The following is a 25,793-nucleotide window of genomic DNA, read 5'->3' as shown; positions in this document are numbered from 1 at the left end:
TAGTTATAGTATAACAACGGGGTTTAAGGAGTGTAGTTATAGTATAACAACGGGGTTTAAGGAGTGTAGTTATAGTATAACTACACTCCTTAAACCCCGTAGTTATACTATAACTACACTCCTTAAACCCCGTAGTAGTTATACTATAACTACACTCCTTAAACCCCGTAGTTATACTATAACTATACTCCTTAAACACCGTAGTTATACTATAACTACACTCCTTAAACACCGTAGTTATACAATAACTACACTCCTTAAACCCCGTAGTTATACTATAACTACACTCCTTAAACCCCCTAGTTATACTATAACTACACTCCTTAAACCCCGTAGTTATACTATAACTACACTCCTTAAACCCCGTGGTTATACTATAACTACACTCCTTAAACCCCGTAGTTATACTATAACTACACTCCTTAAACACCGTAGTTATACTATAACTACACTCCTTAAACACCGTAGTTATACTATAACTACACTCCTTAAACACGTAGTTATACAATAACTACACTCCTTAAACCCCGTAGTTATACTATAACTACACTCCTTAAACCCCCTAGTTATACTATAACTACACTCCTTAAACCCCGTAGTTATACTATAACTACACTCCTTAAACCCCGTAGTTACCCTGTAAGTACAGTGTGGTACCCCATAATTAGCCTATAAGTACAGAATTGGTCCCCTGCTTCATAATACAGCCCGCGGCCCCGTAGTTAGACTATAAGTACAGATCTTGTTATCCTCTAGTTAAAGTATTTTTTCACTCCTTAAACCCCATAGTTATACTATAACTACACTCCTTAAACCCCGTAGTTATACTATAACTACACTCCTTAAACCCCGTAGTTAAACTATAACTACACTCCTTGTACCCCGTAGTTATACTATAACTACAGTCCTTAAACCCCGTAGTTACCCTGTACGTACAGTGTGGTACCCCGTAATTAGCCTATAAGTACAAAATTGGTCCCCTGCTTCAGAATACAGCCCGCAACCCCGTAGTTATAAAATAAGTACAGATCTTGTTACCATCTAGTTAAAGTATTAATTCACTCCTTATACACCGTAGTTATACTATAAGTACAGATCTTGTTACCCTCTAGTTAAAGTATTAATTCACTCCTTATACCCCGTAGTTATACTATAACTACACTCCTGGTACCCGTAGTTATACTATAAGTACAGATCTTGTTACCCTCTAGTTAAAGTATTAATTCACTCCTTATACCCCGTAGTTATACTATAACTACACTCCTGGTACCCGTAGTTATACTATAAGTACAGATCTTGTTACCCTCTAGTTAAAGTATTAATTCACTCCTTATACCCTGTAGTTATACTATAACTACACTCCTGGTACCCGTAGTTATACAATAACTACATGCTTATTTGCGGGCTGTATTCTAAAGTGTTACCGGGGTTTTTTCTGATGGAGTCACACACATTTAGGCTATTCTATGTGATCTCCTTTTGATAATGTAATAACTAATGTAATATTTTTTCACTTCCATTCCTGAGCATCCCCTGAAACTGTTTGCACCGCCCCTGGGGAGGCCCGCGCCTCCACTTTGAAAGCCTCTACTCTATAGGCTATTACATTATGACTTAACAAGGAGACTCTCTCTCTAATGACTGGGTCAGTGGTTCTCAAAATATATTGTTAAACATCACTATTGTTTTATTCACAAGAAGTTAACACTATTACCTTTTTGATAACTATTTTCACCAACACAGATTCTTGGAATTCTGGACAAAATATCTAGCAATAATATTCTCAGATTTGGATCTGAGAGACAAAATCATCAGTCGGGGCGGGGTCCATGGCTCTCAAGTCAGGTTTATTTATATAGCCCTAATTAACAAGAATGTCTCAGAGGACTTTACAGAGAATGTGTTGACCTAGATCTAAGTAAACAATAAATCAAATTGAACAGACTTAAAAGGTAATAAGGTGTTATCCCTGTACCAGTCAGTGGTGCAGTGTTGAGTTGTTTGAGTTGAGGTTCACAGTGTTGGCAGCAGCCAGCAGAGAGGAGAACACAGAGTCTGCTCTCTGCTGCAGCACCTCTGGATGGTCGAACTCCACCACCTCTCCATTGTCGAGCACCAGGATGCGGTCGGCGTGCAGCACGGTGTGGATGCGGTGGGCGATGGTGAGCACGGTGCAGCGCTGGAAGGACTCTCTGATGGTGTTCTGGATCAGAGCGTCCATCTGAACGTCGATGGACGCCGTCGCCTCGTCCAATAGGATGATTTTGGAGTTGCGCAGCAGTGCTCTTGCCATACAGATCAGCTGTCTCTCTCCCACAGAGAAGTTCTCTCCATTCTCCAACACTTCAGCCTGCAGCTTCCCTTCCAGACTGCCGACTGTCTTCTTCATGTAGGTCTTCTCCAGTGCCATCCAGACCTGCAAGTCACTGTACCTGCTGAAGGGGTCCAGGTTGTACCTGACGCTCCCGGTGAACAGCACGGGGTCCTGGGGGATGATGGACAGCTTGCTGCGCAGGGCGTGCAGGCTGATAGCTGTGATGTCCATGCCGTCTATCAGCACGGTTCCCCCAGCCGGCTCCACCAGCCGGAACAGAGCCACGCCCAGAGAAGACTTCCCGGAGCCAGTCCTCCCCACGATGCCGAGCTTCTCCCCAGCTCTGATGTGGATGTGGAGGCCGTTGAGGACAATGGGCGTGTTATCCCTGTACCTCATCTTATAGTCCAGGAAGCTGATGGCTCCCTCGGGGGGCCAGTCTTCTGGGACCACGGATACCGGCAGCTGGCTCGGGGCCTCCGACTCACAACCCGTGATGTACTCCAGCAACCGCTGCACCGAGCTGAACTTCGCCTCCAGGTCCGTCGTCATTGTCACCACATACGGGAACACACCCGCCAGCTGGATGGAGTAGCTCAGGGCCAGGCCTTTCATGGATGGACTGATGACATTGTTAGGGATGAGCACTACAAACAGCGCCACTGCCAGGGTGACAAAGGCAGACAGCCCGTCCATCCAGAAGGCGAGAAGGCGCTGCCCGCACGTGAACAGGAGGTAGTGGTTTGAGTTGCAGTCACACAGGGTCATGAACAACTGTGTGTATGTGCCCATCTTGTTGTAGGCGTGGATGGTGCTGAGGCCCTGCAGGGTGGAGGTGGCCAGGGATATGCAGGGCGAGCGGCTGATGTTCTCCATCAGCTTCAGCTTGTGCGTGCTCTTTTTAAACAGCAGGAGAAGGACGGTCAACACAAGCCCCAGCAGAGCCATGGCCAGCAGCATGGGGGGGATGACAGCTGCGATGACGGTGAAGATGAAGAGGACGTTCAGACCGCACTGTAGGAAGGTGTCTATGAAAATGGGGATGGGCGTGTCCACCTCATCTTGGTCTTTGGAGAAGCGGTTGAGGATGCGGCCGGTCGGGGTTGTGTCAAAGAAACTCATGGGACTCGCCAAGATCTTCTTCACCATGGTGTTGTGGAGCTTGGATGAGGCGTGCTTGGCGGCTTTGGCGACCGACAGGCTTGTGATAATGCCGAGTATCGCCATGGAAACTGCTATCAGACCATAAACCATTTGGTAGAAGTGCAGGTCCGGGTTCAGAGAGATGTTGCCCTGGTCTGCAGCCGTCACATTGGCTGCCCCTTGGCCCTGCTCCAGCCAGTAGCTGAGCCACCAGTTGCTCAAGGCACCACATCCCACCAGCAGTATGTAGACGACAATGATAGGGACGATCACAATGTAGCCTCCAACGGCCTGGCAGTACTGCTGGTAGGTGCTCCAGTGGACCTGACTGTCTCTGGTGCTCTCATGGCTGATCAGCTGGTTCTCAGCCCCCACGGCTGGTTTGCAATCGGATGCTGCTCCATCAACCTTCTCATCCGACATGTCAAAGGCTGGATTAACTACTCCATTGTCCATGTAGTCTTTTAGCTCTGCCTTCTTCATCTGGGCGGGGTCTTGTGGCTCTGCCTCCTCCTCAGCTGTGAACTGTTCCTTCATGAACTTGGTGATGAGTTGGGCATAGTGTCCCCTGCCCCTCATCAGCTCTTGGTGGGTCCCTGCCTCCTGGACCTGACCGTTCTCCAGAACCAGGACCTCATCACAAAACTCCAGGTACTGGAGCTGGTGAGTCACCAGTATGACGGATTTCTCCTGAAGGTCTTTCTTGATGCATTCCTCAAATATGTGTTTCCCCACATGGGCGTCGACCGCAGACAGTGGGTCATCCAGCAGGAAGATGTCTCTGTTGGAGTAGATGGCTCTGGCCAGGCTGACCCTCTGCTTCTGCCCACCTGACAGGTTCAGGCCCCGCTCCCCTATCTCAGTTTGATCTCCATATGGGAGGATGTCCAGGTCGGCTCTGAGGCAGCAGGCACTGAGGACTCTCTCGTACCTGCAGGGTTGAGGAGCAAGGGGAGTAACAGAATACATGTATTGAAAATACATTATTTAAAATACACAATATGAGTAACTGTAAGCAAGGCACAATCTATAAACTCCTATTTTTCGATCTGCCAAAAGTTTGGCAAGTAATAACTCCCACATTTTTCACACTACATAGACATGAAAGACCTCAAAACAAGCGGCATATTGATGACAGGTAGGCGTTGACTTTGCTAAGAGTTTCATCGAGCGGTCTAGCGTGCTTAGGCGCCATTTCCCCCCCCCCCGTTGACTTGAATGGGGTTTCGAAAAATCTGGCAAAATCTTGCATTTAATTTAACCTGACGCTGCCAGATGGATGTAAGTTCGTTCACATTAACCAACATCCATCTGGGTTTGGCCAAGCTACCTTGCTGAAGAGGGCGGTCACTTTTTTCAAGCTACTTGGCAGGTGATTGGATGGACCGTCTGTCTGTCACTGTCTGGGCGTGCCAACGCCAACCAATCAGATCGACTTGCCTTCATGACGTAGCAGCGGCAGCGCCTGGTAAACAGCTAGCTAGGACTACAATTGTTAAATAGTTAGCATGGAGGTCGCAGATTTCTGCTGTTTTTCTAAGGTGAATATTGGGTGCAAACATTGACTATTCAATTTGCCAAAAGAAAGAAGAATAACTGCAGATGTCTGACTGAGGATGAAGTGCAGGTAGGCCATTTTGCACGTTAAATGTAACGGATTGGATTAACTGATGTTACGCTAACATTAGCAACATTTGCGAGTTAGCTTGGCAGCAGCAATCCACAACTAGCTAGCAGCCGCCCCGGCCTCCGGGCGGGCGCCACCCGTGCCGGGGGCCCCTCTCCCGGCCGCGGAGACCCAGGGCAGCCACCGCCCCCGCAAGGGGCTCTTGGCATGGGCGGTGGCTGTGCTGGGTGCCCGCGGCCGGGAGGGGGGCTCACGGCACGGGCGGCGCCCGCCCGGAGGTTGGGGTGCTACGTCTGATGATTGATGATTAATGTTAACAGCGATTAATTACTAACACATATCGTTGTTTGTTTCTTCAGGGAACTGATGAGACGATATGACAGCGAGTGGCACGCACTCTGGACGGCTAACGTCATGGAGACACAACGCTCTCTAGCCAATATAATGAGTTAACGGTTAACGCTACTATTTAGCATTAAGGACTGGTGAATTTTAGCATATCTGTCAGTGGAATGGTAGATGTTTACGCATGACTGGAGAATGTTATTTGCTTACTTTTGTGATAATAAACTAAACGGAGAAAAGACGGCCGTGTGGTGGTGTTGTTACTTGTTACATAATCTGCTGGTCTTGAGGCATGATTGGATACAATGATAAGGTGATGTAAATTCATAAAGATGTTGATGTCAGATGAATCTGCGAAAGGGAGCTGCCTGGAGCCCAGAGGACTCCAAGGTACCAAGGAATGCACAGAGAAGAGGAAAAAGTACACCATGCAGCATGTATTTGGATATAATCTCAAACTTTAAGAATGGTTCCTTGTTTATTTATTCCTAGTATTGGCTCCCATGCCGTTTGTTTACCCCCTATCAAAAGTGCAAGTGCAAAATCTTAAGCTATGTTCTATCGATAAACCAATTTCTCGAGTAACAGCTCCAAAATATCAGACATAAAGGACTACAATATGCTTGTGAGAGCTATATTCACACTTCAGTATAATTTATGCAAGCGTCATACGGGGGAAAATATCAGATAAACTGATTGTTATATCCTGAGATCTTTAATCTCGCCTGTATAACATAATATGTCACTCAGACCAGGGCCATAACCAGAGTTCCGAAATAGGGGAGGTCCAGCAAGGGGAGGCGGATTCGGCGGCGCCCGTAAAATTTGAGTTTTTCCCCCCCCTTTTTTAGCCATATTTAGAGTGATATATCATTTTAAATCAACATTATTTATACTGTTGTGATGTCATTATTCAGTATATTCTATTTCATGTCACCACCTGCTCAGCTCTCCTGTCAACATAATTGTAACTAACAAACACAAACTGTTTTAGCCAAATTCATATCAAAATGACACCTACAAACACAGGTACACAACCCAAGCCGTACACAACACACAAAGTCATCATCGATAATAAAAAAAACATACAGAGGGACATTTATTTATTCCTGATAGGAACGATTGAAAAATAAAATAAAATATATTATGTTGTTTTTAACTTTACACCACCTCTTTTTGTTACTTATTGGGTCATGAAACTGAAACCATGCATATAGCCACCTGCATACCTGACTTCGGGAGCTTGGCAATTGGCATCATGCATGATTAGCCAGTAGCATCCCAACGTGTCACACAGGTAACATTACTTAAGAGACAGACTAGACACTTACTTTCTTGGTTGTTGCTAAAAAATCTGTCAGTGTCACTCACTGTCTGTCGTTCACTCGCTCACTGTCTCGCAGCTCGCTCACCTTCAATTATCTCGCCAGGCAGACAGACAGTCATCACTCACCACCATGCTGCTGCTCTCTCGGAATCAAGTTACCGCGGACGCGGCGTCAGATGACTTCCTGCCTGACCTGCCTTTCGTTTCAAAATAAAAGCGATCCCGTGTTTTTCATGCTTTTCCATGCAGATTGTTTTATTTTTTTCTCTGAAATATTAGGGGAGGTCCGGACCTCCCCGTGCTCATAGCTAGTTACGGCCATGACTCAGACACCAACGTGAGTTAACGTGGTTTATTAAACAGCAGCCAACATTCCAATCATGCCAGTCATAGCAGAATACACTGCGTTCAGCTAACAGTAAAGGGACAATATATCACACTGATCTTTGCAGTTCTGTGTTGATTAGCTAATATTTCAGTGGCATTTTGATTAACGTTATGATTTATTTCTATTTGGAACAAAAACGATGGTTTGAACTATAACAGATTACATGTTTACTGGGCAGTGGTGAGAAGGGCTTTGTATTTTGTGTGACTTGCGTGAATGGCTAACGGCTAGCCATTCACTAGCCTTACAGCTAGCTGATGGCTGCTAAATTCTCCCAGCCTAGCAACGGTCTGAAGGCTATCTCCCCAAATTCTACAACAATGTCTTGTTTACTAACGTTCATAGTTGATAACGTTACAGCAATACAGTTACGGTTTCGGACTCACTGTAAGATCAAGTGTTTAACGTTTATGTTAGCTTATTGTTTTGAATAGAATGTTTGACTAGCCAACTGGAGCTAGCCTCGGTAGCCACCGCCATGTTGAATAGTGAAAGAACTACAAACCAGGGGCGTAGGCAGAAATTCAATTATGGGTGGGCCTGGATAAAATTGGGTGGGCCTGGACAAAATTGGTGGGGCAATTGCATGACGAAATTTTGCACGGAACGCGCAAAATTCCTAGATGTCATGAAGTTGTCATGCATTAGACTCTGGAGATGATGTGCCCTGCGTTTTTAAGCTACAAAACCATTGGCTAGCAAGGCAGCAGCAAGTTTGCCTCTAGAAAACAACCAATTAAAAAAAAAAAAAAAAATTGGGTGGGCCAGGGCAAGAAGTGGGTGGGCCTGTGCCTACCCAGGCCCACCCGTAGATACGCCCCTGCTACAAACGCACAGGCGCTTCTCGGTGGCGTCACACCCGGTCTCGCCTAAAGCCCGCCCGTAGCTCACGCTGATTGAGTCGCCTGGGCGCGGGCCGGTTTAAACTCCAATCTTGAGCCGAATTCAGACGGAGGTGGGATTGTGAATTTGTGGAACCGAATTTGTGGAACCACCATCTGGCGGAGTTTTCCTTAGTCATTAACTCATTGAGTGCCAATGACGACTTTAGTCGTCAATTCAGATAGTAACGTTGAGTGCCAATGACGACTAAAGTCATCAATTGCGTTTTTTGACGGTGGGACGTGGATCAAAGCCAGATCCATCTCCTGTAAAATTTTGGGGCATGTTGAATGTGTATAACCTATTTTACCGACCCATTAGGTGGCGACAGTGCTCTCCAGATTAGAGAAAGGCGAGGAAAAAAGAGAGAAGAAGTCATGGGGAAACGGAAATCGCATCGATATGCATGAAGCATAACGTTAGCTGTGCCTGTGAACAGCAGTCAATCTGCTGCCACAATTGAGCCCCTCCGTCTCCGCTGCGATAGCCCCTCCATATGATTTAGTTGCCGACACCAGCGTCTTTCTGAAAAGTTACATTATTCTCAGCTGGGAGCCGGCGACATGCTGTGAAAAAGCAGGGTGCAGCGCACTTTTCAGTGCAGAGCAAACGCAGAGCAAACGCAGCAGAGCCCCAGAGACACTCCCACGGAGGAGGAGGAGGGGGGTGGGGCATGCAGGGCAGCATAGGCTACAACCATTGACAGTAAACACAGACCCAGACAGCAGGCTCGATGCACAGAGACAGGCAAACAAGCTAGAATATCTGATGCCCACCAGCAGTAAATCAAGACCAGCAAGAAGGTGTAGGGTCTGCGCACGCAGGGGCAGCGCTGCTGGTTGCAGCTAAAAAATATTATTTGGCCAAACAAAATTCCTTTGTTTTCACTGTTTTATTGAAGGAAATTATTTTTGAGGTGTCATTACATCAGAAAATATTACCTTCAGAGTCAGTGATGTGCTTGAAATGCTTAATTTCACAAAAGGCTGAATATCTCAGCTTCTAAATTGAAACGCGTTTCTTTGCTGAAATCAACCTATCTTCTCCGGCTGATAACTAAAGAACGGAAAATGATATCAATAAACTTTTTTTTTGCAGATGATAGAAGAGAGTCTCATCGTTCTTTGTGCGTGTTCGGTGTTTACATAGTAATATCACACAATATTCTGTGGGCCTCGAGAAATCACTGAAAACGCTCTGAAACTCTGGCACTGGCAGCGTCCGTTCTCCAAAAGTGGCTGGCACTCAATGAGTTAAGTTGCGATCCTTTTTTTTAGGCCTATATGCTTTTGAAAGACCCAAACTGGGCAGCCTGCTGTCCGACGTTTTACCCAGAGCCGAAACCTTTAAAGACCCAGACTGTGCGGCCTGCGGTCTGACGCTTTACCCAGAGCCAAACGCTTTAAAGACCCAGACTGGGCGGCCTGCGGTCCGACATTTTACCGAGAGCCAAACGCTTTAAACAAGTTTAAACTGGTGATGCTCACAGCTAGCATGACATGTTTGGTACCAATGGATGCCTTACGCCTCCTAGTTTCATGATACCATCTGGCTTTAAAAATGAGCTGTTACAGGCTCTGAAAGACAGTAATGTTGGCCGTTGATGCCGGCATCCTCAAGGAGTAGAAAATGTTTTTTCCATGCACACATCCACGACCCACTCAAAACGGCCCGCACGCACGTCGCACGCTACAGCAGACATCAGACACAATGTGATATTTACTCATGGTCTCACTCTAATTCGCATAATGTTTTGAGCACCTCCCGCTGATCTCTGTTAAAAAGCACATGCAAAAAGTGTGCTGGGAGCAGGAATCCGGTGAGATTTGACCAGATAAATCTAGCTTACAGACCAACTCTGAGCAGGAGTGTTGCATGGTGGGTAGATGAATGCTTTAGAGAGAACTGTTCTATTTGAACAATACTTTACTCCATGCTCACTCTTGTTTTAAGCTCAAAACACAGATTTAGCACCTCGGTGCAAACTATACTCAATCGTCCCCATGAGCAGGGAAAAGTAAGAAATGCAGTCAAATACAGCTAAAACCGCAAAATCATTGTTCCCATGTTGACACAAATGATGTGTTCAAATGCAGTGGGAAAGATCCTGTCTGTGGGGTTTAGAAAAATCTTGCATTAAATTAGCTGTATCTCAGAAACCATAGCAGCTAGAGCTGCCGAATTTGGTAGGGAGGTTCACAGAGGGGCCTTTTACTATTAGTGAAAAAGATACACCAATTGAACTGATGGTGGCGCTTTATCAAACAGCCCTCTTTACGTTTTGGTCCATAACTTTTGAACTGTACCGTCTACAATCAAAATTATTTCGCCCCTGGATTCCTTGGCTCCTCCCGCTTCTACTCACATAGGCCCGCCCATAATTACTTAGTCCACCCTAGCAACCATCTACAAACGCCCTAGCGACCAGCCGGAAACCCCCCTTACAACCAGTTACTACACCCTTGCAACCACCTAGAGACATCCTAGCTACACAATGCTGATTGAGGCTGCATGGGCAGTGGCGTTGCAAGAGGGTGGGGCGTGGCGAGGACAGCAAGCACAATTACATTTTCGTTTAGGAAATTTAGCATATTCTAGTTTGTTCTATAATTCATATGATATCAAAGTAAAAGTAACGCACACCAAACGCTATGGTGAGGTGCCAAACACTGGAAGCAAACTTAAAGTCCCTGGAAACCAAAATCCACAAAAACGTTCTAACTATGTTATTTAGGGTCTTATGTTAGTAATTTTGTGCCTCCGAAATTATTATACATTATTTTCAACCCAAAGCCTTAAAATCGCCACTTTTCTACAAGATTCTACAAAGTACTTCCTCATTGAAGACAGCAGTGCGCGAGGTGCTAAAACGCAGGAGCTTATGACGTCATAAGCTCTATATAACCTTTGTACACGCACGCAATCCCACCCACCTATGGCAAGTCCGTTCTTTGCCCCCAATGACAGCGCTCCCTCGCTGTCCGTCTCCCTCCCTGTGTGCCTCTGCCAAGCGCTGTGCTTGTGAGATTAGCAAGGTGTCGGGTTTCAGCCATGCGCTCCTCTCTCTCTCTCTCTCTCTCTCTCTCTCTCTCTCTCTCTCTCTCTCTCTCTCTCTCTCTCTCTCTCTCTCTCTCTCTCACTCAGGCAAAGAACGGACAGAGATCTCTTCCGAGCCGCGGAGCAACACACACACACACACACACACACACACGCACGCACACACACACACACACACACACACACACACACACACACACACACACGGTGTGTGCACTCATCTCTCTTTCTCCGTTTCCCTCCCCCCTCTCTCTCGCGCTCTCCGAGAGACAGAAATTTCCCTGCTGTAGATGGGACACGCCCACACATTCCGCGGGAAAAATACACTCTAAAAAATAATGAAATCTCATGAGTTTTGCCATGGCTGTCAAACCTAAATTTATATACTTTGCGACGTTCATCATCGTTCAAATTTGGCTGGTGGCTTATTAACATAGGGTCCTGTGATGTGATTAACTCAAAATGGTAAATAATAAAGAAATATTTCTGGTTTCCAGGGACTTTAAGTTGAAAAAAGTTTTGAACACTCTGGCTCCATATCCATTTCTTTGATTGTATGATGTTTCAGCCCTCCGGCCTTCTTCGAGATCAAGAATAGTATGACAACAGGTACTGGGGATGTTACATACAGTAGGCTAGGCCTAAGGACTTGGAGTCAGATGACTCTATTATCATAAAACAAGCAGACAAAGGTGGTGCTAATGTGGTCTTGAATAGAGTTGACAATGTAAACGAATGTTTAAGACAACTTCCAGATGATGTTTTTTATAATAGACTTCCAGGAGACCCAACACAGTCATTTTAGAGTATTATCCATGAAGCCCTTGAGAATATTTTTTCAGAATAGTGAAAGTACCATAAAAGAATATGACTTTCTGAAAGTTGAACACCCTACTTTCTACACATTACCTAAAGTGCACTCAGACAATGGGCTCAGCAAGATGATTTTGAAGTATTCCAAAAGTAATCCAAAGTAATTAGAATACATTACTTAACTTGAGTAATCTAATCATATATGTTACAAACAGGGCCGTAACCAGGGTTCCGAAATAGGGGAGGTCCAGCAAGGGGAGGCGGAGTCGGTGGCGCCCGTAAGGGCGCCGCTGAAAAAAATTTGAGGGGTTTTTTTCCCCTTTTTTAGCCATATTTAGAGTAATATATCATTTTAAATCAACATTAGGATTATACTGTTGTGATGTCATTATTCAGTATATTCTCTTTCATGTCACCACCTGCTCAGCTCTCCTGTCAACATAATTGTAACTAACAAACACAAACTGTTTTAGCCAAATTCATATCAAAATGACACCTACAAACACAGGTACACAACCCAAGCCGTACACAACACACAAAGTCATCATCGATAATAAAAAAAAACATACAGAGGGACATTTATTTATTCCTGATAGGAACGATTGAAAAATAAAATAAAATATATTATGTTGTTTTTAACTTTACACCACCTCTTTTTGTTACTTATTGGGTCATGAAACTGAAACCATGCATATAGCCACCTGCATACCTGACTTCGGGAGCTTGGCAATTGGCATCATGCATGATTAGCCAGTAGCATCCCAACGTGTCACACAGGTAACATTACTTAAGAGACAGACTAGACACTTACTTTCTTGGTTGTTGCTAAAAAATCTGTCAGTGTCACTCACTGTCTGTCGTTCACTCGCTCACTGTCTCGCAGCTCGCTCACCTTCAATTATCTCGCCAGGCAGACAGACAGTCATCACTCACCACCATGCTGCTGCTCTCTCGGAATCAAGTTACCGCGGACGCGGCGTCAGATGACTTCCTGCCTGACCTGCCTTTCGTTTCAAAATAAAAGCGATCCCGTGTTTTTCATGCTTTTCCATGCAGATTGTTTTATAAAAAAAAATAAAATAAATAAAAAATCCCCGTCCTCATAGCTAGTTACGGCCATGGTTACAAATTACATACATACATACATACATACACACATACATACATACATACATACATACATACAGTACATACACACACACACACACACACACACACACACACACACACACACACACACACACACACACACACACACACACACACACACACACACACACACAAGGGCATGTATTCAGTAATCTGTAGTGGAGTACATTTTAAAAGTGACCCTCCCAACACTGCATACCTGGCCTGGTGGAACGGTTCCCCCATGAGGATGTTCTCCCTGACGGTTCCAGTGAAGATCCAGGCCTGCTGAGACACGTAGGCAAACCTTCCGTCAGCTGAGATGGAGCCCTGCTGGAGGTGCATCAGTTCTAACAGGCTGGAGATGAGCGAGCTCTTTCCACTGCCCACGTTCCCACAGACCCCCAGCAGCTTCCCCTTGGCCAGGGTGAAGGAGATGTTCCTCAGGGTGGATGGGGCTTTGGGCATCCCGTTCTGGGGTGGCAGGTTCAAACGGTCCCCTTTATCATTGGGGTTGTGTGGCTGGGGGGCCGGTCTGGTCCAGGACAGAGTGGCATTGTGCATCTCTATGGCAGCTGATCCATCGCCTGTTTTGTGGACCAGGTAGGGCTCCGGGTTCTGGAGCAGCATTATTTTCTTCAGACGGTCCAGAGCCACGCTGGTGTCAGCCAGGGATTTGACACAGGACGGCGTCAAAGTCAGAACAAACCTCAGGCAGTTGAAGATTGTAATAGTGGAGAAGGCAGCGGTGCTGCTGAGCGGGAGGCCCAGTGAGGTGTGCAGTGTGAAGGTGAGGATGTTGGCCACGATGGGTGTCATGGCGCAGAGGACGGTCATGGAGTTCGAGACGTAGTGAAGCTTCTCTGTCATGTTGCACTCATTCCTCCTGATGTCTGTGATCTTGGTCTCAAAGCTGTCTTCCCAGGCGTACATCTTGATGAGTTTGATGCAGGTGAGGACTTCGTTCACGGTGCGAACCCGGCTGTCTGTTATTGCCGTGGTCTTCTGCCTTAACGTGTCCATGAGCTTGGCCATGCCAAACTGTATGGCAATGAGGGCGCAGTAGACGGCGAGCCCCAGCAGGGTGGTGAGACCCAGCACATTGCAGGCGTACACCACACAGCCCAGTAGCAGCAGCGGCATGGAAAGCAGCATCGTCCCGTGCACCACGCCCTCAAACACGCGGTACCCATCTGTGGTCAGCATGTTTATCATCGTGCCCATAGAGAGGCCGCTCTGCACCCGCAGGGAGGAGATCTTGTGGAAAGCCAGCATGCAATAGGCGCCCTTCATGCGGATGGCGGTGCGGACGTTGAAGGCCCAGAGCAGAGAGAAGAAGAAGGCCTTGAAGAACTCAGTGCAGAACAGAGCAACACACAGGCCCACACCACGGGAGACCCACGATGCATCAGGCTGCTCGATGTAGATCAAGATCTCATGGACCACCACAGACGGCCCGGAGAACACACAGACCATACATATCAGGCCGATGCAGGTGGCCAGCAGCAGCCTGGCTCTCTGGAAGCGAAACATCACCCGAGGCAGAGAGGCTTTCTCCAGCCCCACCGCCTCCACCTCCTCCTTCCACAGCTGGTGGATCCTTTGTCCATTAGTGTCGGCTCCGTCCAGAGGAGACAGGCTGAGGGAGGCAGGGTCCAGCTTGTCCCGGAACATGGACCACATCATGGGGAACATCCAGGAGTAGGTGCTGAACGACAGGAAGCCCGCATCGTCCAGAGGGTGGGAGTGTTTGGAGCTGGACGGTTTGAAGGTCCCATATCTGCTTGCTGGAGACTCTTCCATCTGATACGGTCCTCTTTCTGCTGATGAGCGGGGCCTGAATTGTGGCTTGTGATGGTTCTCTCTGCTGCTTTCTGCCCAAAGACCTTATTATAATCTGACCCAAAATTTCAGTCAACTGGTTGGACCAGTGGTTTTCAGTTGACTGGTTGGACCAGTCGTTGGTAAGTTGTTTACTCCTTAGAGCACACAGCCTGAGGGAGCATCAGCTGTTGGTTTTGTCCAGATCAGTGTCAGTGACCATAGAGGTGTAGCCGTAGATGATGGAGATGAGATGTGGGTATGTTCTAAATCAAATGAAAAACCTGCACTCTCTCTCTCCCTCATATACTTAAATGAAACAAAAATAGACCTTTTCCATATCTAAATCAAAACTAAATTTACCGTGAGTGGTTCTGAAACTATTAGTATATTATATTAGTAGAGTATAATAATACTAACATATCAAAATGCAAAGTAGTCATCAAGAAGACAGTACTATACGGTTAAAAATCAATATCCTTCTGGTTAATGTGGAGTCCTGTATAGACTAAACTTTGGGTCTGGACATTATATGAAAAAGGGTAAGAATCATTGCACTGTGGGCCTTCGCGCAGACAGTTTACTTGCCTAGTTTCATCCAATTCCTGGATGCCTGTGGGATTATGATTCTATTACTGTATGTACACCAGCAGCTGAGCAGCAGTGAGGTCAGATAGACCAAGAGACAATATTCTGTGACTTAGATTTGGTTAAAGTTTGAACCAAATTTCTAATAACAATCACATCTGCAATTTAGCAGTGATCTGACTGCAGCAGTGGGGTTTGAACTGAGGTAAGATAACCAAGAGAAAGCATTCTGGTTGCTTATAATGATTGCCTGAGGATTCTACTTCGGAAGCCAAGGTGTTGCAGTGCCAGTGAAATGTTTTGTGGTGCAGGTGTTAACACCTTTCATGCCCTGCTGAGAAACCTGACGTATAAGTTTATCTGTCGTCTGAATGTGTCTCAGAATATGATAATTCTGTTGCTGTCTCAACCTAGTCTCAGTGCCACTAGATACCAGTCTTGCATCTGGAAGCATTGGTACAGTGCCTTATTGTAGTATTGCTGATTGGCTAGTGTTCTTGTTGTGATGTTTGCGTGCCTTATATTGTGTGATTTTTTTATTGGACCTTGTGTCTGGTAATAAAAATGATGATTATGATGATGATGATGATGATGATGATGATGATGATGATGTGACTAGATTGTAACAAAGTAGATTTAGGATAAAAAAAAAAAAAAAAAACACACTTCCAGAATCCGCTCACAATAGTGCATACGGTAATTTAAGATATAATTATCCTGCATAATGATTTCACTCACAAAGTAATTATGCTAATGCTTTTGCACTGTGACCTTTTGGATCTTGTATCCTGCCTTGTAACATCTTTTTTATCCATTTTATAGCACTTTGAATTGCCTCTGTGTATGTAATGTGCTACAAACTTTCCTTGCCTTGCCTATGTGATCCAATAGACACTCAACAAGATAGCCTGATATATTGCCGTTTGACATTGGCCTACTTCAGATTACACCAAATACATTAAAAAAGAAAAGAAAAAAGAAACTCTGTCGAAAGGCATTTATTTGTTTCTGACTCTTGGAAAGTGGGAAAATCAGTAAAAAATTCCCAAACTACTGTAGCCTATTTATATTTAGGCTATTCTATGAAATCTCCTAACTAATAATAACTAATGTAATCTTTTTTCACTTCCATTCACTGAGCATCCCCTGAAACTGTTTGCACCGCCCCTGGGGAGGCCCGCGCCTCCACTTTGAAAGCCTCTGCTCTATAGGCTATTACATTATGACTTAACAAGGAGACTCTCTCTCTAATGACTGGGTCAGTGGTTCTCAAAATATATTGTTAAACATCACTATTGTTTTATTCACAAGAAGTTAACACTATTACCTTTTTGATCATATTTTCACTGTTTGATCACTATTTTCACCAACACAGAGATTCTTGGAATTCTGGACAAAATATCTCACAATAATATTCTCAGATTTGGATCTGAGAGACAAAATCTCATCAGTCGGGGTGGGGACCTAGATCTAAGTAAACAATAAATCAAATTGAACAGACTTAAAAGGTAATAAGGTGTTATCCCTGTACCAGTCAGTGGTGCAGTGTTGAGTTGTTTGAGTTGAGGTTCACAGTGTTGGCAGCAGCCAGCAGAGAGGAGAACACAGAGTCTGCTCTCTGCTGCAGCACCTCTGGATGGTCGAACTCCACCACCTCTCCATTGTCGAGCACCAGGATGCGGTCGGCGTGCAGCACGGTGTGGATGCGGTGGGCGATGGTGAGCACGGTGCAGCGCTGGAAGGACTCTCTGATGGTGTTCTGGATCAGAGCGTCCGTCTGCACGTCGATGGACGCCGTCGCCTCGTCCAATAGGATGATTTTGGAGTTGCGCAGCAGTGCTCTTGCCATACAGATCAGCTGTCTCTCTCCCACAGAGAAGTTCTCTCCATTCTCCAACACTTCAGCCTGCAGCTTCCCTTCCAGACTGCTGACTGTCTTCTTCATGTAGGTCTTCTCCAGTGCCATCCAGACCTGCAAGTCACTGTACCTGCTGAAGGGGTCCAGGTTGTACCTGACGCTCCCGGTGAACAGCACGGGGTCCTGGGGGATGATGGACAGCTTGCTGCGCAGGGCGTGCAGGCTGATAGCTGTGATGTCCACGCCGTCTATCAGCACGGTTCCCCCAGCCGGCTCCACCAGCCGGAACAGAGCCACGCCCAGAGAAGACTTCCCGGAGCCAGTCCTCCCCACGATGCCGAGCTTCTCCCCAGCTCTGATGTGGATGTGGAGGCCGTTGAGGACAATGGGCGTGTTATCCCTGTACCTCATCTTATAGTCCAGGAAGCTGATGGCTCCCTGGGGGGGCCAGTCTTCTGGGACCACGGATACCGGCAGCTGGCTCAGGGCCTCCGACTCACAACCCGTGATGTACTCCAGCAACCGCTGCACTGAGCTGAACTTCGCCTCCAGGTCCGTCGTCATTGTCACCACATACTGGAACACACCCGTCAGCTGGATGGCATAGCTCAGGGCCAGGCCTTTCATGGATGGACTGATGACATTGTTAGGGATCAGCACTACAAACAGCGCCACTGCCAGGGTGACAAAGGTACACAGCCCGTCCATCCAGAAGGCGAGAAGGCGCTGCCCGCACATGAACAGGAGGTAGTGGTTTGAGTTGCAGTCACACAGGGTCATGAACAACTGTGTGTATGTGCCCATCTTGTTGTAGGCGTGGATGGTGCTGAGGCCCTGCAGGGTGGAGGTGGCCAGGGATATGCAGGGCGAGCGACTGACGTTCTCCATCAGCTTCAGCTTGTGCATGCTCTTCTTAAACAGAAGGAGAAGGACGGTCAACACAAGCCCCAGCAGAGCCAGGGCCAGCAGCATGGGGGGGATGACAGCTGCGATGACGGTGAAGATGAAGAGGACGTTCAGACCGAACTGTAGGAAGACGTCTATGAAAATGGGGATGGGCGTGTCCACCTCGTCTTGGTCTTTGGAGAAGCGGTTGAGGATGCGGCCGGTCGGCGTTGTGTCAAAGAAACTCATGGGACTCGCCAAGATCTTCTTCACCATGGTGTTGTGGAGCTTGGATGAGGCGTGCTTGGCGGCTTTGGCGATCGACAGGTTTTTGATAATGCCGAGTATCGCCATGGAAACTGCTGTCAGACCATAAACCATTTGGTAGAAGTGCAGGTCCGGGTTCAGAGAGATGTTGCCCTGGTCTGCAGCCGTCACATTGGCTGCCCCTTGGCCCTGCTCCAGCCAGTAGCTGAGCCACCAGTTGCTCAAGGCACCACATCCCACCAGCAGTATGTAGACGACAATGATGGGGACGATCACAATGTAGCCTCCAACGGCCTGGCAGTACTGCTGGTAGGTGCTCCAGTGGACCTGACTGTCTCTGGTGCTCTCATGGCTGATCAGCTGGTTCTCAGCCCCCACGGCTGGTTTGCAGTCGGATGCTGCTCCATCAACTTTCTCATCCGACATGTCAAAGGCTGGATTAACTACTCCATTGTCCATGTAGTCTTTTAGCTCTGCCTTCTTCATCTGGGCGGGGTCTTGTGGCTCTGCCTCCTTGTCAGCTGTGAACTGTTCCTTCATGAACTTGGTGATGAGTTGGGCATAGTGTCCCCCGCCCCTCATCAGCTCTTGGTGGGTCCCTGCCTCCTGGACCTGACCGTTCTCCAGAACCAGGACCTCATCACAAAACTCCAGGTACTGGAGCTGGTGAGTCACCAGTATGACGGATTTCTCCTGAAGGTCTTTCTTGATGCATTCCTCAAATATGTGTTTCCCCACATGGGCGTCGACCGCAGACAGTGGGTCATCCAGCAGGAAGATGTCTCTGTTGGAGTAGATGGCTCTGGCCAGGCTGACCCTCTGCTTCTGCCCACCTGACAGGTTCAGGCCCCGCTCCCCTATCTCAGTTTGATCTCCATATGGGAGGATGTCCAGGTCGGCTCTGAGGCAGCAGGCACTGAGGACTCTCTCGTACCTGCAGGGTTGGGGAGCAAGGGGAGTAACAGAATACATGTATTGAAAATACAGTACATTATTTAAAATACAAAATATGAGTAACTGTATTCCATTACAGTTTAAATTGGTGGTATTCTGAATAGTTACTGTCTTTAAAAATAGATTACTTTAAGGGATTACTTTACCCTGTTTGGTAACCTTTTATTTTACAGGTCCCAATTGAGTAATTGACCCAGACTGGGCGGACTGCGGTCCGACGCTTTACCCAGAGCCGAACGCTTTAAAGACCCAGACTGGGCGGACTGCGGTCCGACGCTTTACCCAGAGCCGAACGCTTTAAAGACCCAGACTGGGCGGCCTGCGGTCCGACGCTTTACCCAGAGCCGAACGCTTTAAAGACCCAGACTGGGCGGCCTGCGGTCCGACGCTTTACCCAGAGCCCAACGGTTTAGACCCAGACTGGGCGGCCTGCGGTTCGACGTTTTACCCAGAGCCGAACGCTTTAAAGACCCAGACTGGGCGGCCTGTGGTCCAATGCTTTGCCCAGAGCCGAAAGCTTTAAGACCCAGACTGGGCGTCCTGTGGTCCAATGCTTTGCCCAGAGCCGAATGCTTTAAAGACCCAGACTGGACCCAGTTTCAGGATACCATATCTGGCTTTAAAAATGAGCTGCTACAGGCTCTGAAAGACAGTAATGTTGTCCGTTGATGCCGGCATCCTCAAGGAGTAGAACACTTTTTTTCCATACGCACATCCACGACCCACTCAAAACGGCCAGCACGCACGTCGCACGCTATAGTAGACATCAGACACAATGTGGTATTTACTCATGGTCTCACTCTAATTTGCATGGTTTTTTTTTGTGTTTTTTTATGACCAAATTTTTATTATGACATTATAGACATAACATTCACATTAACATGTTGGCTGCTTTCATTCCCCTTCCCCATTCACCATCTTCTGTACACACCAAAACATATAAAAGAGCATACATACTTGTGACATACATCAACTTGTGATGCACCTGGAGACATCATCAGTGATATTACCTGGGGTCATTGGGTGTTTCGGGTCTTTCAACAATCAGACACCCTCACCCAGGCGACCCAGCCGGGGTTGCAAGCCCCGGCTTGTGTCCAGGTAGCTCTACCACACCCACGGCTCTCCTCTCCTGATCCACAGCCACCTTGAAGCAACTTCTGCTGCCTCGGTGACCAACTTGATGGCCCTTCGCCTACTGACCCCTGTGATGCCCAGCATGTTATAGGGCCTGCAGAGGGACTGGCCTATGAACCCTCTTCATCCCACCTCAATGGGCTCACACCTTGCTCGCCACCTGTTGCTTCGGCATTTCTCCACCAGCTCGGTGTACTTTGCCCTCTTCCTCTCATTGGCCTCCTCGATGCGGTCCTCCCACGGCATGGTGAGTTCCAAGAGAATGACCTGCTTGGAGGTTTCCGAGATCAGCACTATGTCTGGCCTTAGCGTTGTTATGGCAACAGTTTCTGGGAACTTCAGTTGCTTCCCCAGATCAACTTTCAGCTCCCAATCCTGCGCCGTTGCTAGCAGGCCAGAGGAGGTGGTCCTGGCAGCTGATGTAGGCTTCTCCCCAGCTCTGACAAAAGTGATGGATTTCTTCACTGGGCGGAGGCGCTTGCAGTGGTTAATCCCACTGCAGATGGTGTCCGCTATGGCCTTTAGGACTTGGTCATGGCACCAGCGGTAGCGCCCCTCACCCAGGGATTTTGAACAGCAGCTGAGGATGTGCTCCAGGGTCCCTCTCTTCAGGCACAGAGGGCAAGCTGGTGACACCACTTTACCCCAGGAAAACAAGTTGGATGGGCTTGGCAAAACGTCATAGACAGCCTGGATTAAGAATTTTATTCGATGGGGCTCAGCTTTCCAAAGCTCGGTCCAGGAGACTTTGCGCTCCACCGCTTGCTCCCATCTCCCAAAACATATGGATGTAGGTGCCAATTGACTTTTGTGGACATAGCAAGCAAAAAGGGGTGGTAGTTATCTGTAATTGGCAACACTTTCTAGGCGATAGATAGAATCTATGAATCATTTTATAATGTAACAGTTGATTATTATAATTGTGAGAAGTAGCAGAAATGTTCCTCCATACTCTTTTCCAGTCTATTATCAGTCCATAATCTTTCAAATCAATATTCCAGACTTTAACAATTCCCATATAGCTTTGAGTATTGTGTTGCATCTTTTTATATACATGTGACACAAAACCCACCCCAGGCTGGGGAGTTTTAAGCATTTCCACCATTGGGTGCATTTTGAAAGGCTGATTCCATGGCACACCATAAGTGTGCATAGCCGTCTGGAGTTGCAAATAGAAAAAAAAGAATACACCAGACAAATTAAAATCTCTTTTTAACTCTAGGAAGGACTTTAACCCTTCATCATTCATAACATCCGGTAAGGTATGAATCCCTTGATTCTGCCACTATGGGAAATAGATGGGTTTCTCCCCAATGTTCCGGTGGTTGTTCCTGAATATTGGCGTATTGAGGTGCCAGATCGATCCCCAATCGCCAAGCTTTTCTACACAGTTCCTATATGAATAGAGTGAGCGACAATAGACCCTTCTCACGGGGGCCATTTTGTGTTGAGAAGCCAGGGTAAACACAGGTGCAAGCAAAACACTAATGAGGGTTTCCAACTTCCATGATTGGAATTTGGAAACCCTCATTAGTGTTTTGCTTGCACCTGTGTTTACCCTGGCTTCTCGACACAAAATGGCCCCCGTGAGAAGGGTCTATTGGACCAAAGTGTTCAAGACAGTAGTGGTCAGATAAATCCGTTAAATAATTTGCATATGTTTTGAGCACCTCCTGCTGATCTCTGTTAAAAAGCACATGCAAAAAGTGTGCTGGGAGCAGGAATCAGGTGAGATTTGGTTAGATAAATCTAGCTTACAGACCAACTCTGAGCAGGAGTGTTGCATGCTAGGTAGAGGAATGCTTTAGAGAGAATTGTTCTATTTGAACAATACTTTACTCCATGCTCACTCTCTGACTTAAGCTCAAAACACAGATTTAGCACCTCGGTGCAAACTACTCAATCGTCCCCATGAGCAGGGAAAAGTAAGAAATGCAGTCAAATGCAGCTAAAACCGCAAAATCATTGTTCCCATGTTGACACAAATGATGCGTTCAAATGCAGTGGGAAAGATCCTGTCTGTGGGGTTTAGAAAAATCTTGCATTAAATTAGCTGTATCTCAGAAACCATAGCAGCTAGAGCTGCCGAATTTGGTAGGGAGGTTCACAGAGGGGCCTTTTACTATTAGTGAAAAAGATACACCAATTGAACTGATGGTGGCGCTTTATCAAACAGCCCTCTTTACGTTTTGGTCCATAACTTTTGAACTGTACCGTCTACAATCAAAATTATTTCGCCCCTGGATTCCTTGGCTCCTCCCGCTTCTACTCACATAGGCCCACCCATAATTACTTAGTCCACCCTAGCGACCATCTACAAACGCCCTAGCGACCAGCCGGAAACCCCCCTTACAACCAGTTACTACACCCTTGCAACCACCTAGAGACATCCTAGCTACACAATGCTGATTGAGGCTGCATGGGCAGTGGCGTGGCAAGGACAGCAAGCACAATTACATTTTCTTTCGGAAATTTATTATATTCTAGTTTGTTCTATAATTCATATGATATCAAAGTAAAAGTAACGCAAACGCTATGGTGAGGTGCCAACCACTGGAAGCAAACTTAAGTTGAAAAAAGTGTTGAACACTCTGGCTCCATACCCATTTCTTTAATTGTATGATGTTTCGGCCCTCCAGCCTTCTTCAAGATCAAGAATAGTATGACAACAGGTACTGGGGATGTTACATACAGTAGGCTAGGCCTAAGGACTTGGAGTCAGATGACTCTATTATCATAAAACAAGCAGACAAAGGTGGTGCTAATGTGGTCTTGAATAGAGTTGACTATGTAAACGAATGTTTAAGACAACTTTCAGATGATGTTTTTTATAATAGACTTCCAGGAGACCCAACACAGTCATTTTAGAGTATTATCCATGAAGCCCTTGAGAATCTTTTTTAAGAATAGTGAAAGTACCATAAAAGAATATGACTTTCTGAAAGTTGAACACCGAATCATCCCTACTTTCTACACACTACCTAAAGTGCACTCAGACAATGGGCTCAGCATGATGATTTTGAAGTATTCCAAAAGTAATCCAAAGTATTTAGAATACATTACTTAACTTGAGTAATCTAATCGTATACGTTACAAATGACATACATGCATACATACATACATACATACACACACACACACACACACACACACACACACACACACACACACACACACACACACACACACACACACACACACACACACACACACACACACACACACACACACACACACAAGGGCATGTATTCAGTAATCTGTAGTGGAGTACATTTTAAAAGTGACCCTCCCAACACTGCATACCTGGCCTGGTGGAACGGTTCCCCCATGAGGATGTTCTCCCTGACGGTTCCAGTGAAGATCCAGGCCTGCTGAGACACGTAGGCAAACCTTCCGTCAGCTGAGATGGAGCCCTGCTGGAGGTGCATCAGTTCTAACAGGCTGGAGATGAGTGAGCTCTTTCCACTGCCCACGTTCCCACAGACCCCCAGCAGCTTCCCCTTAGGCAGGGTGAAGGAGATGTTCCTCAGGGTGGATGGGGCTTTGGGCATCCCGTTCTGGGGTGCCAGGTTCAAACGGTCCCCTTTATCATTGGGGTTGTGTGGCTGGGGGGCCGGTCTGGTCCAGGACAAAGTGGCATTGTACATCTCTATGGCAGCTGATCCATCGCCTGTTTTGTGGACCAGATAGGGCTCCGGGTTCTGGAGCACCATTATTTTCTTCAGACGGTCCAGAGCCACGCTGGTGTCAGCCAGGGATTTGACACAGGACGGTGTCAAAGTCAGAACAAACCTCAGGCAGTTGAAGATTGTAATAGTGGAGAAGGCAGCGGTGCTGCTGAGCGGGAGGCCCAGTGAGGTGTGCAGTGTGAAGGTGAGGATGTTGGCCACGATGGGTGTCATGGTGCAGAGGACGGCGATGGAGGTCAAGACGTAGTGAAGCTTCTCTGTCATGTTGCACTCATTCCTCCTGATGTCTGTGATCTTGGTCTCAAAGCTGTCTTCCCAGGCGTACATCTTGATGAGTTTGATGCAGGTGAGGACTTCGTTCACGGTGCGAACCCGGCTGTCTGTTATTGCCGTGGTCTTCTGCCCTAACGTGTCCGTGAGCTTGGCCATGCCAAACTGTACGGCAATGAGGGCGCAGTAGACGGCGAGCCCCAGCAGGGCGGTGAGACCCAGCACATTGCAGGCGTACACCACACAGCCCAGTAGCAGCAGCGGCATGGAAAGCAGCATCGTCCCGTACACCACGGCCTCAAACACGCGGTACCCATCTGTGGTCAGCATGTTTATCATCGTGCCCATAGAGAGGCCGCTCTGCACCCGCAGGGAGGAGATCTTGTGGAAAGCCAGCATGCAAAAGGCGCCCTTCATGCGGATGGCGGTGCGGACATTGAAGGCCCAGAGCAGAGAGAAGAAGAATGCCTTGAAGAACTCAGTGCAGAACAGAGCGACACACAGGCCCACGCCACGGGAGACCCACGATGCATCAGGCTGCTCGATGTAGGTCAAGATCTCATGGACCAGCACAGCCGGCCCGGAGAACACACAGACCATACAGATCAGGCCGATGCAGGTGGCCAGCAGCAGCCTGGCTCTCTGGAAGCGAAACATCACCCGAGGCAGAGAGGCTTTCTCCAGCCCCACCGCCTCCACCTCCTCCTTCCACAGCTGGTGGATCCTTTGTCCATTAGTGTCGGCTCCGTCCAGAGGAGACAGGCTGAGGGAGGCAGGGTCCAGCTTGTCCCGGAACATGGACCACATCATGGGGAACATCCAGGAGTAGGTGCTGAACGACAGGAAGCCCGCATCGTCCAGAGGGTGGGAGTGTTTGGAGCTGGACGGTTTGAAGGTCCCATATCTGCTTGCTGGAGACTCTTCCATCTGATACGGTCCTCTTTCTGCTGATGAGCGGGGCCTGAATTGTGGCTTGTGCTGGTTCTTTCTGCTGCTTTCTGCCCAAAGACGTTATTATAATCCGACCCAACATTTCAGTCAACTGGTTGGACCAGTGGTTTTCAGTTGACTGGTTGGACCAGTGGTTGGTAAGTTGTTTACTCCTCAGAGCAGTTGGCTTTGCAGATCAGTGTCAGTGACCGTAGAGGCGTAGCCGTAGCTGATGGAGATGAGATGTGGGTATGTTCTAAATCAAATGAAAAACCTGCGGTCTCTCTCCCTCATACAGTATATATACTCAAATGAAACAAAAATATCTAATATCCATATCTAAATCAAAACGAAATCCAAGGGACTTTTA

The 25,793-nt window shown here is 47.2% G+C and overlaps 2 pseudogenes across 2 annotated transcripts; both read right to left on the bottom strand.

Annotated features, from left to right (window-relative positions):
- Positions 1-1,978: 1,978 nt before the first annotated feature.
- On the bottom strand, positions 1,979-14,827 carry LOC310784391 (ATP-binding cassette sub-family C member 12 pseudogene; annotated as a pseudogene). Its single transcript has 2 exons — positions 13,245-14,827; positions 1,979-4,388 (listed from the first exon to the last, which is right to left on the bottom strand). The product of its transcript is annotated as an ATP-binding cassette sub-family C member 12 pseudogene (transcript).
- Positions 14,828-16,967: 2,140 nt separating this feature from the next.
- On the bottom strand, positions 16,968-25,420 carry LOC310784390 (ATP-binding cassette sub-family C member 12 pseudogene; annotated as a pseudogene). The gene is made up of 2 exons: positions 23,838-25,420; positions 16,968-19,377 (listed from the first exon to the last, which is right to left on the bottom strand). The product of its transcript is annotated as an ATP-binding cassette sub-family C member 12 pseudogene (transcript).
- Positions 25,421-25,793: the final 373 nt, after the last annotated feature.

Source organism: Poromitra crassiceps (assembly GCF_964638095.1).
Source record: "Poromitra crassiceps genome assembly, chromosome: 10".
Taxonomy (NCBI): Eukaryota; Metazoa; Chordata; class Actinopteri; order Beryciformes; family Melamphaidae; genus Poromitra; species Poromitra crassiceps.
The sequence above is the reverse complement of the archived record's forward strand: the minus strand, read 5'-3'. Positions and strand labels throughout refer to the sequence as shown.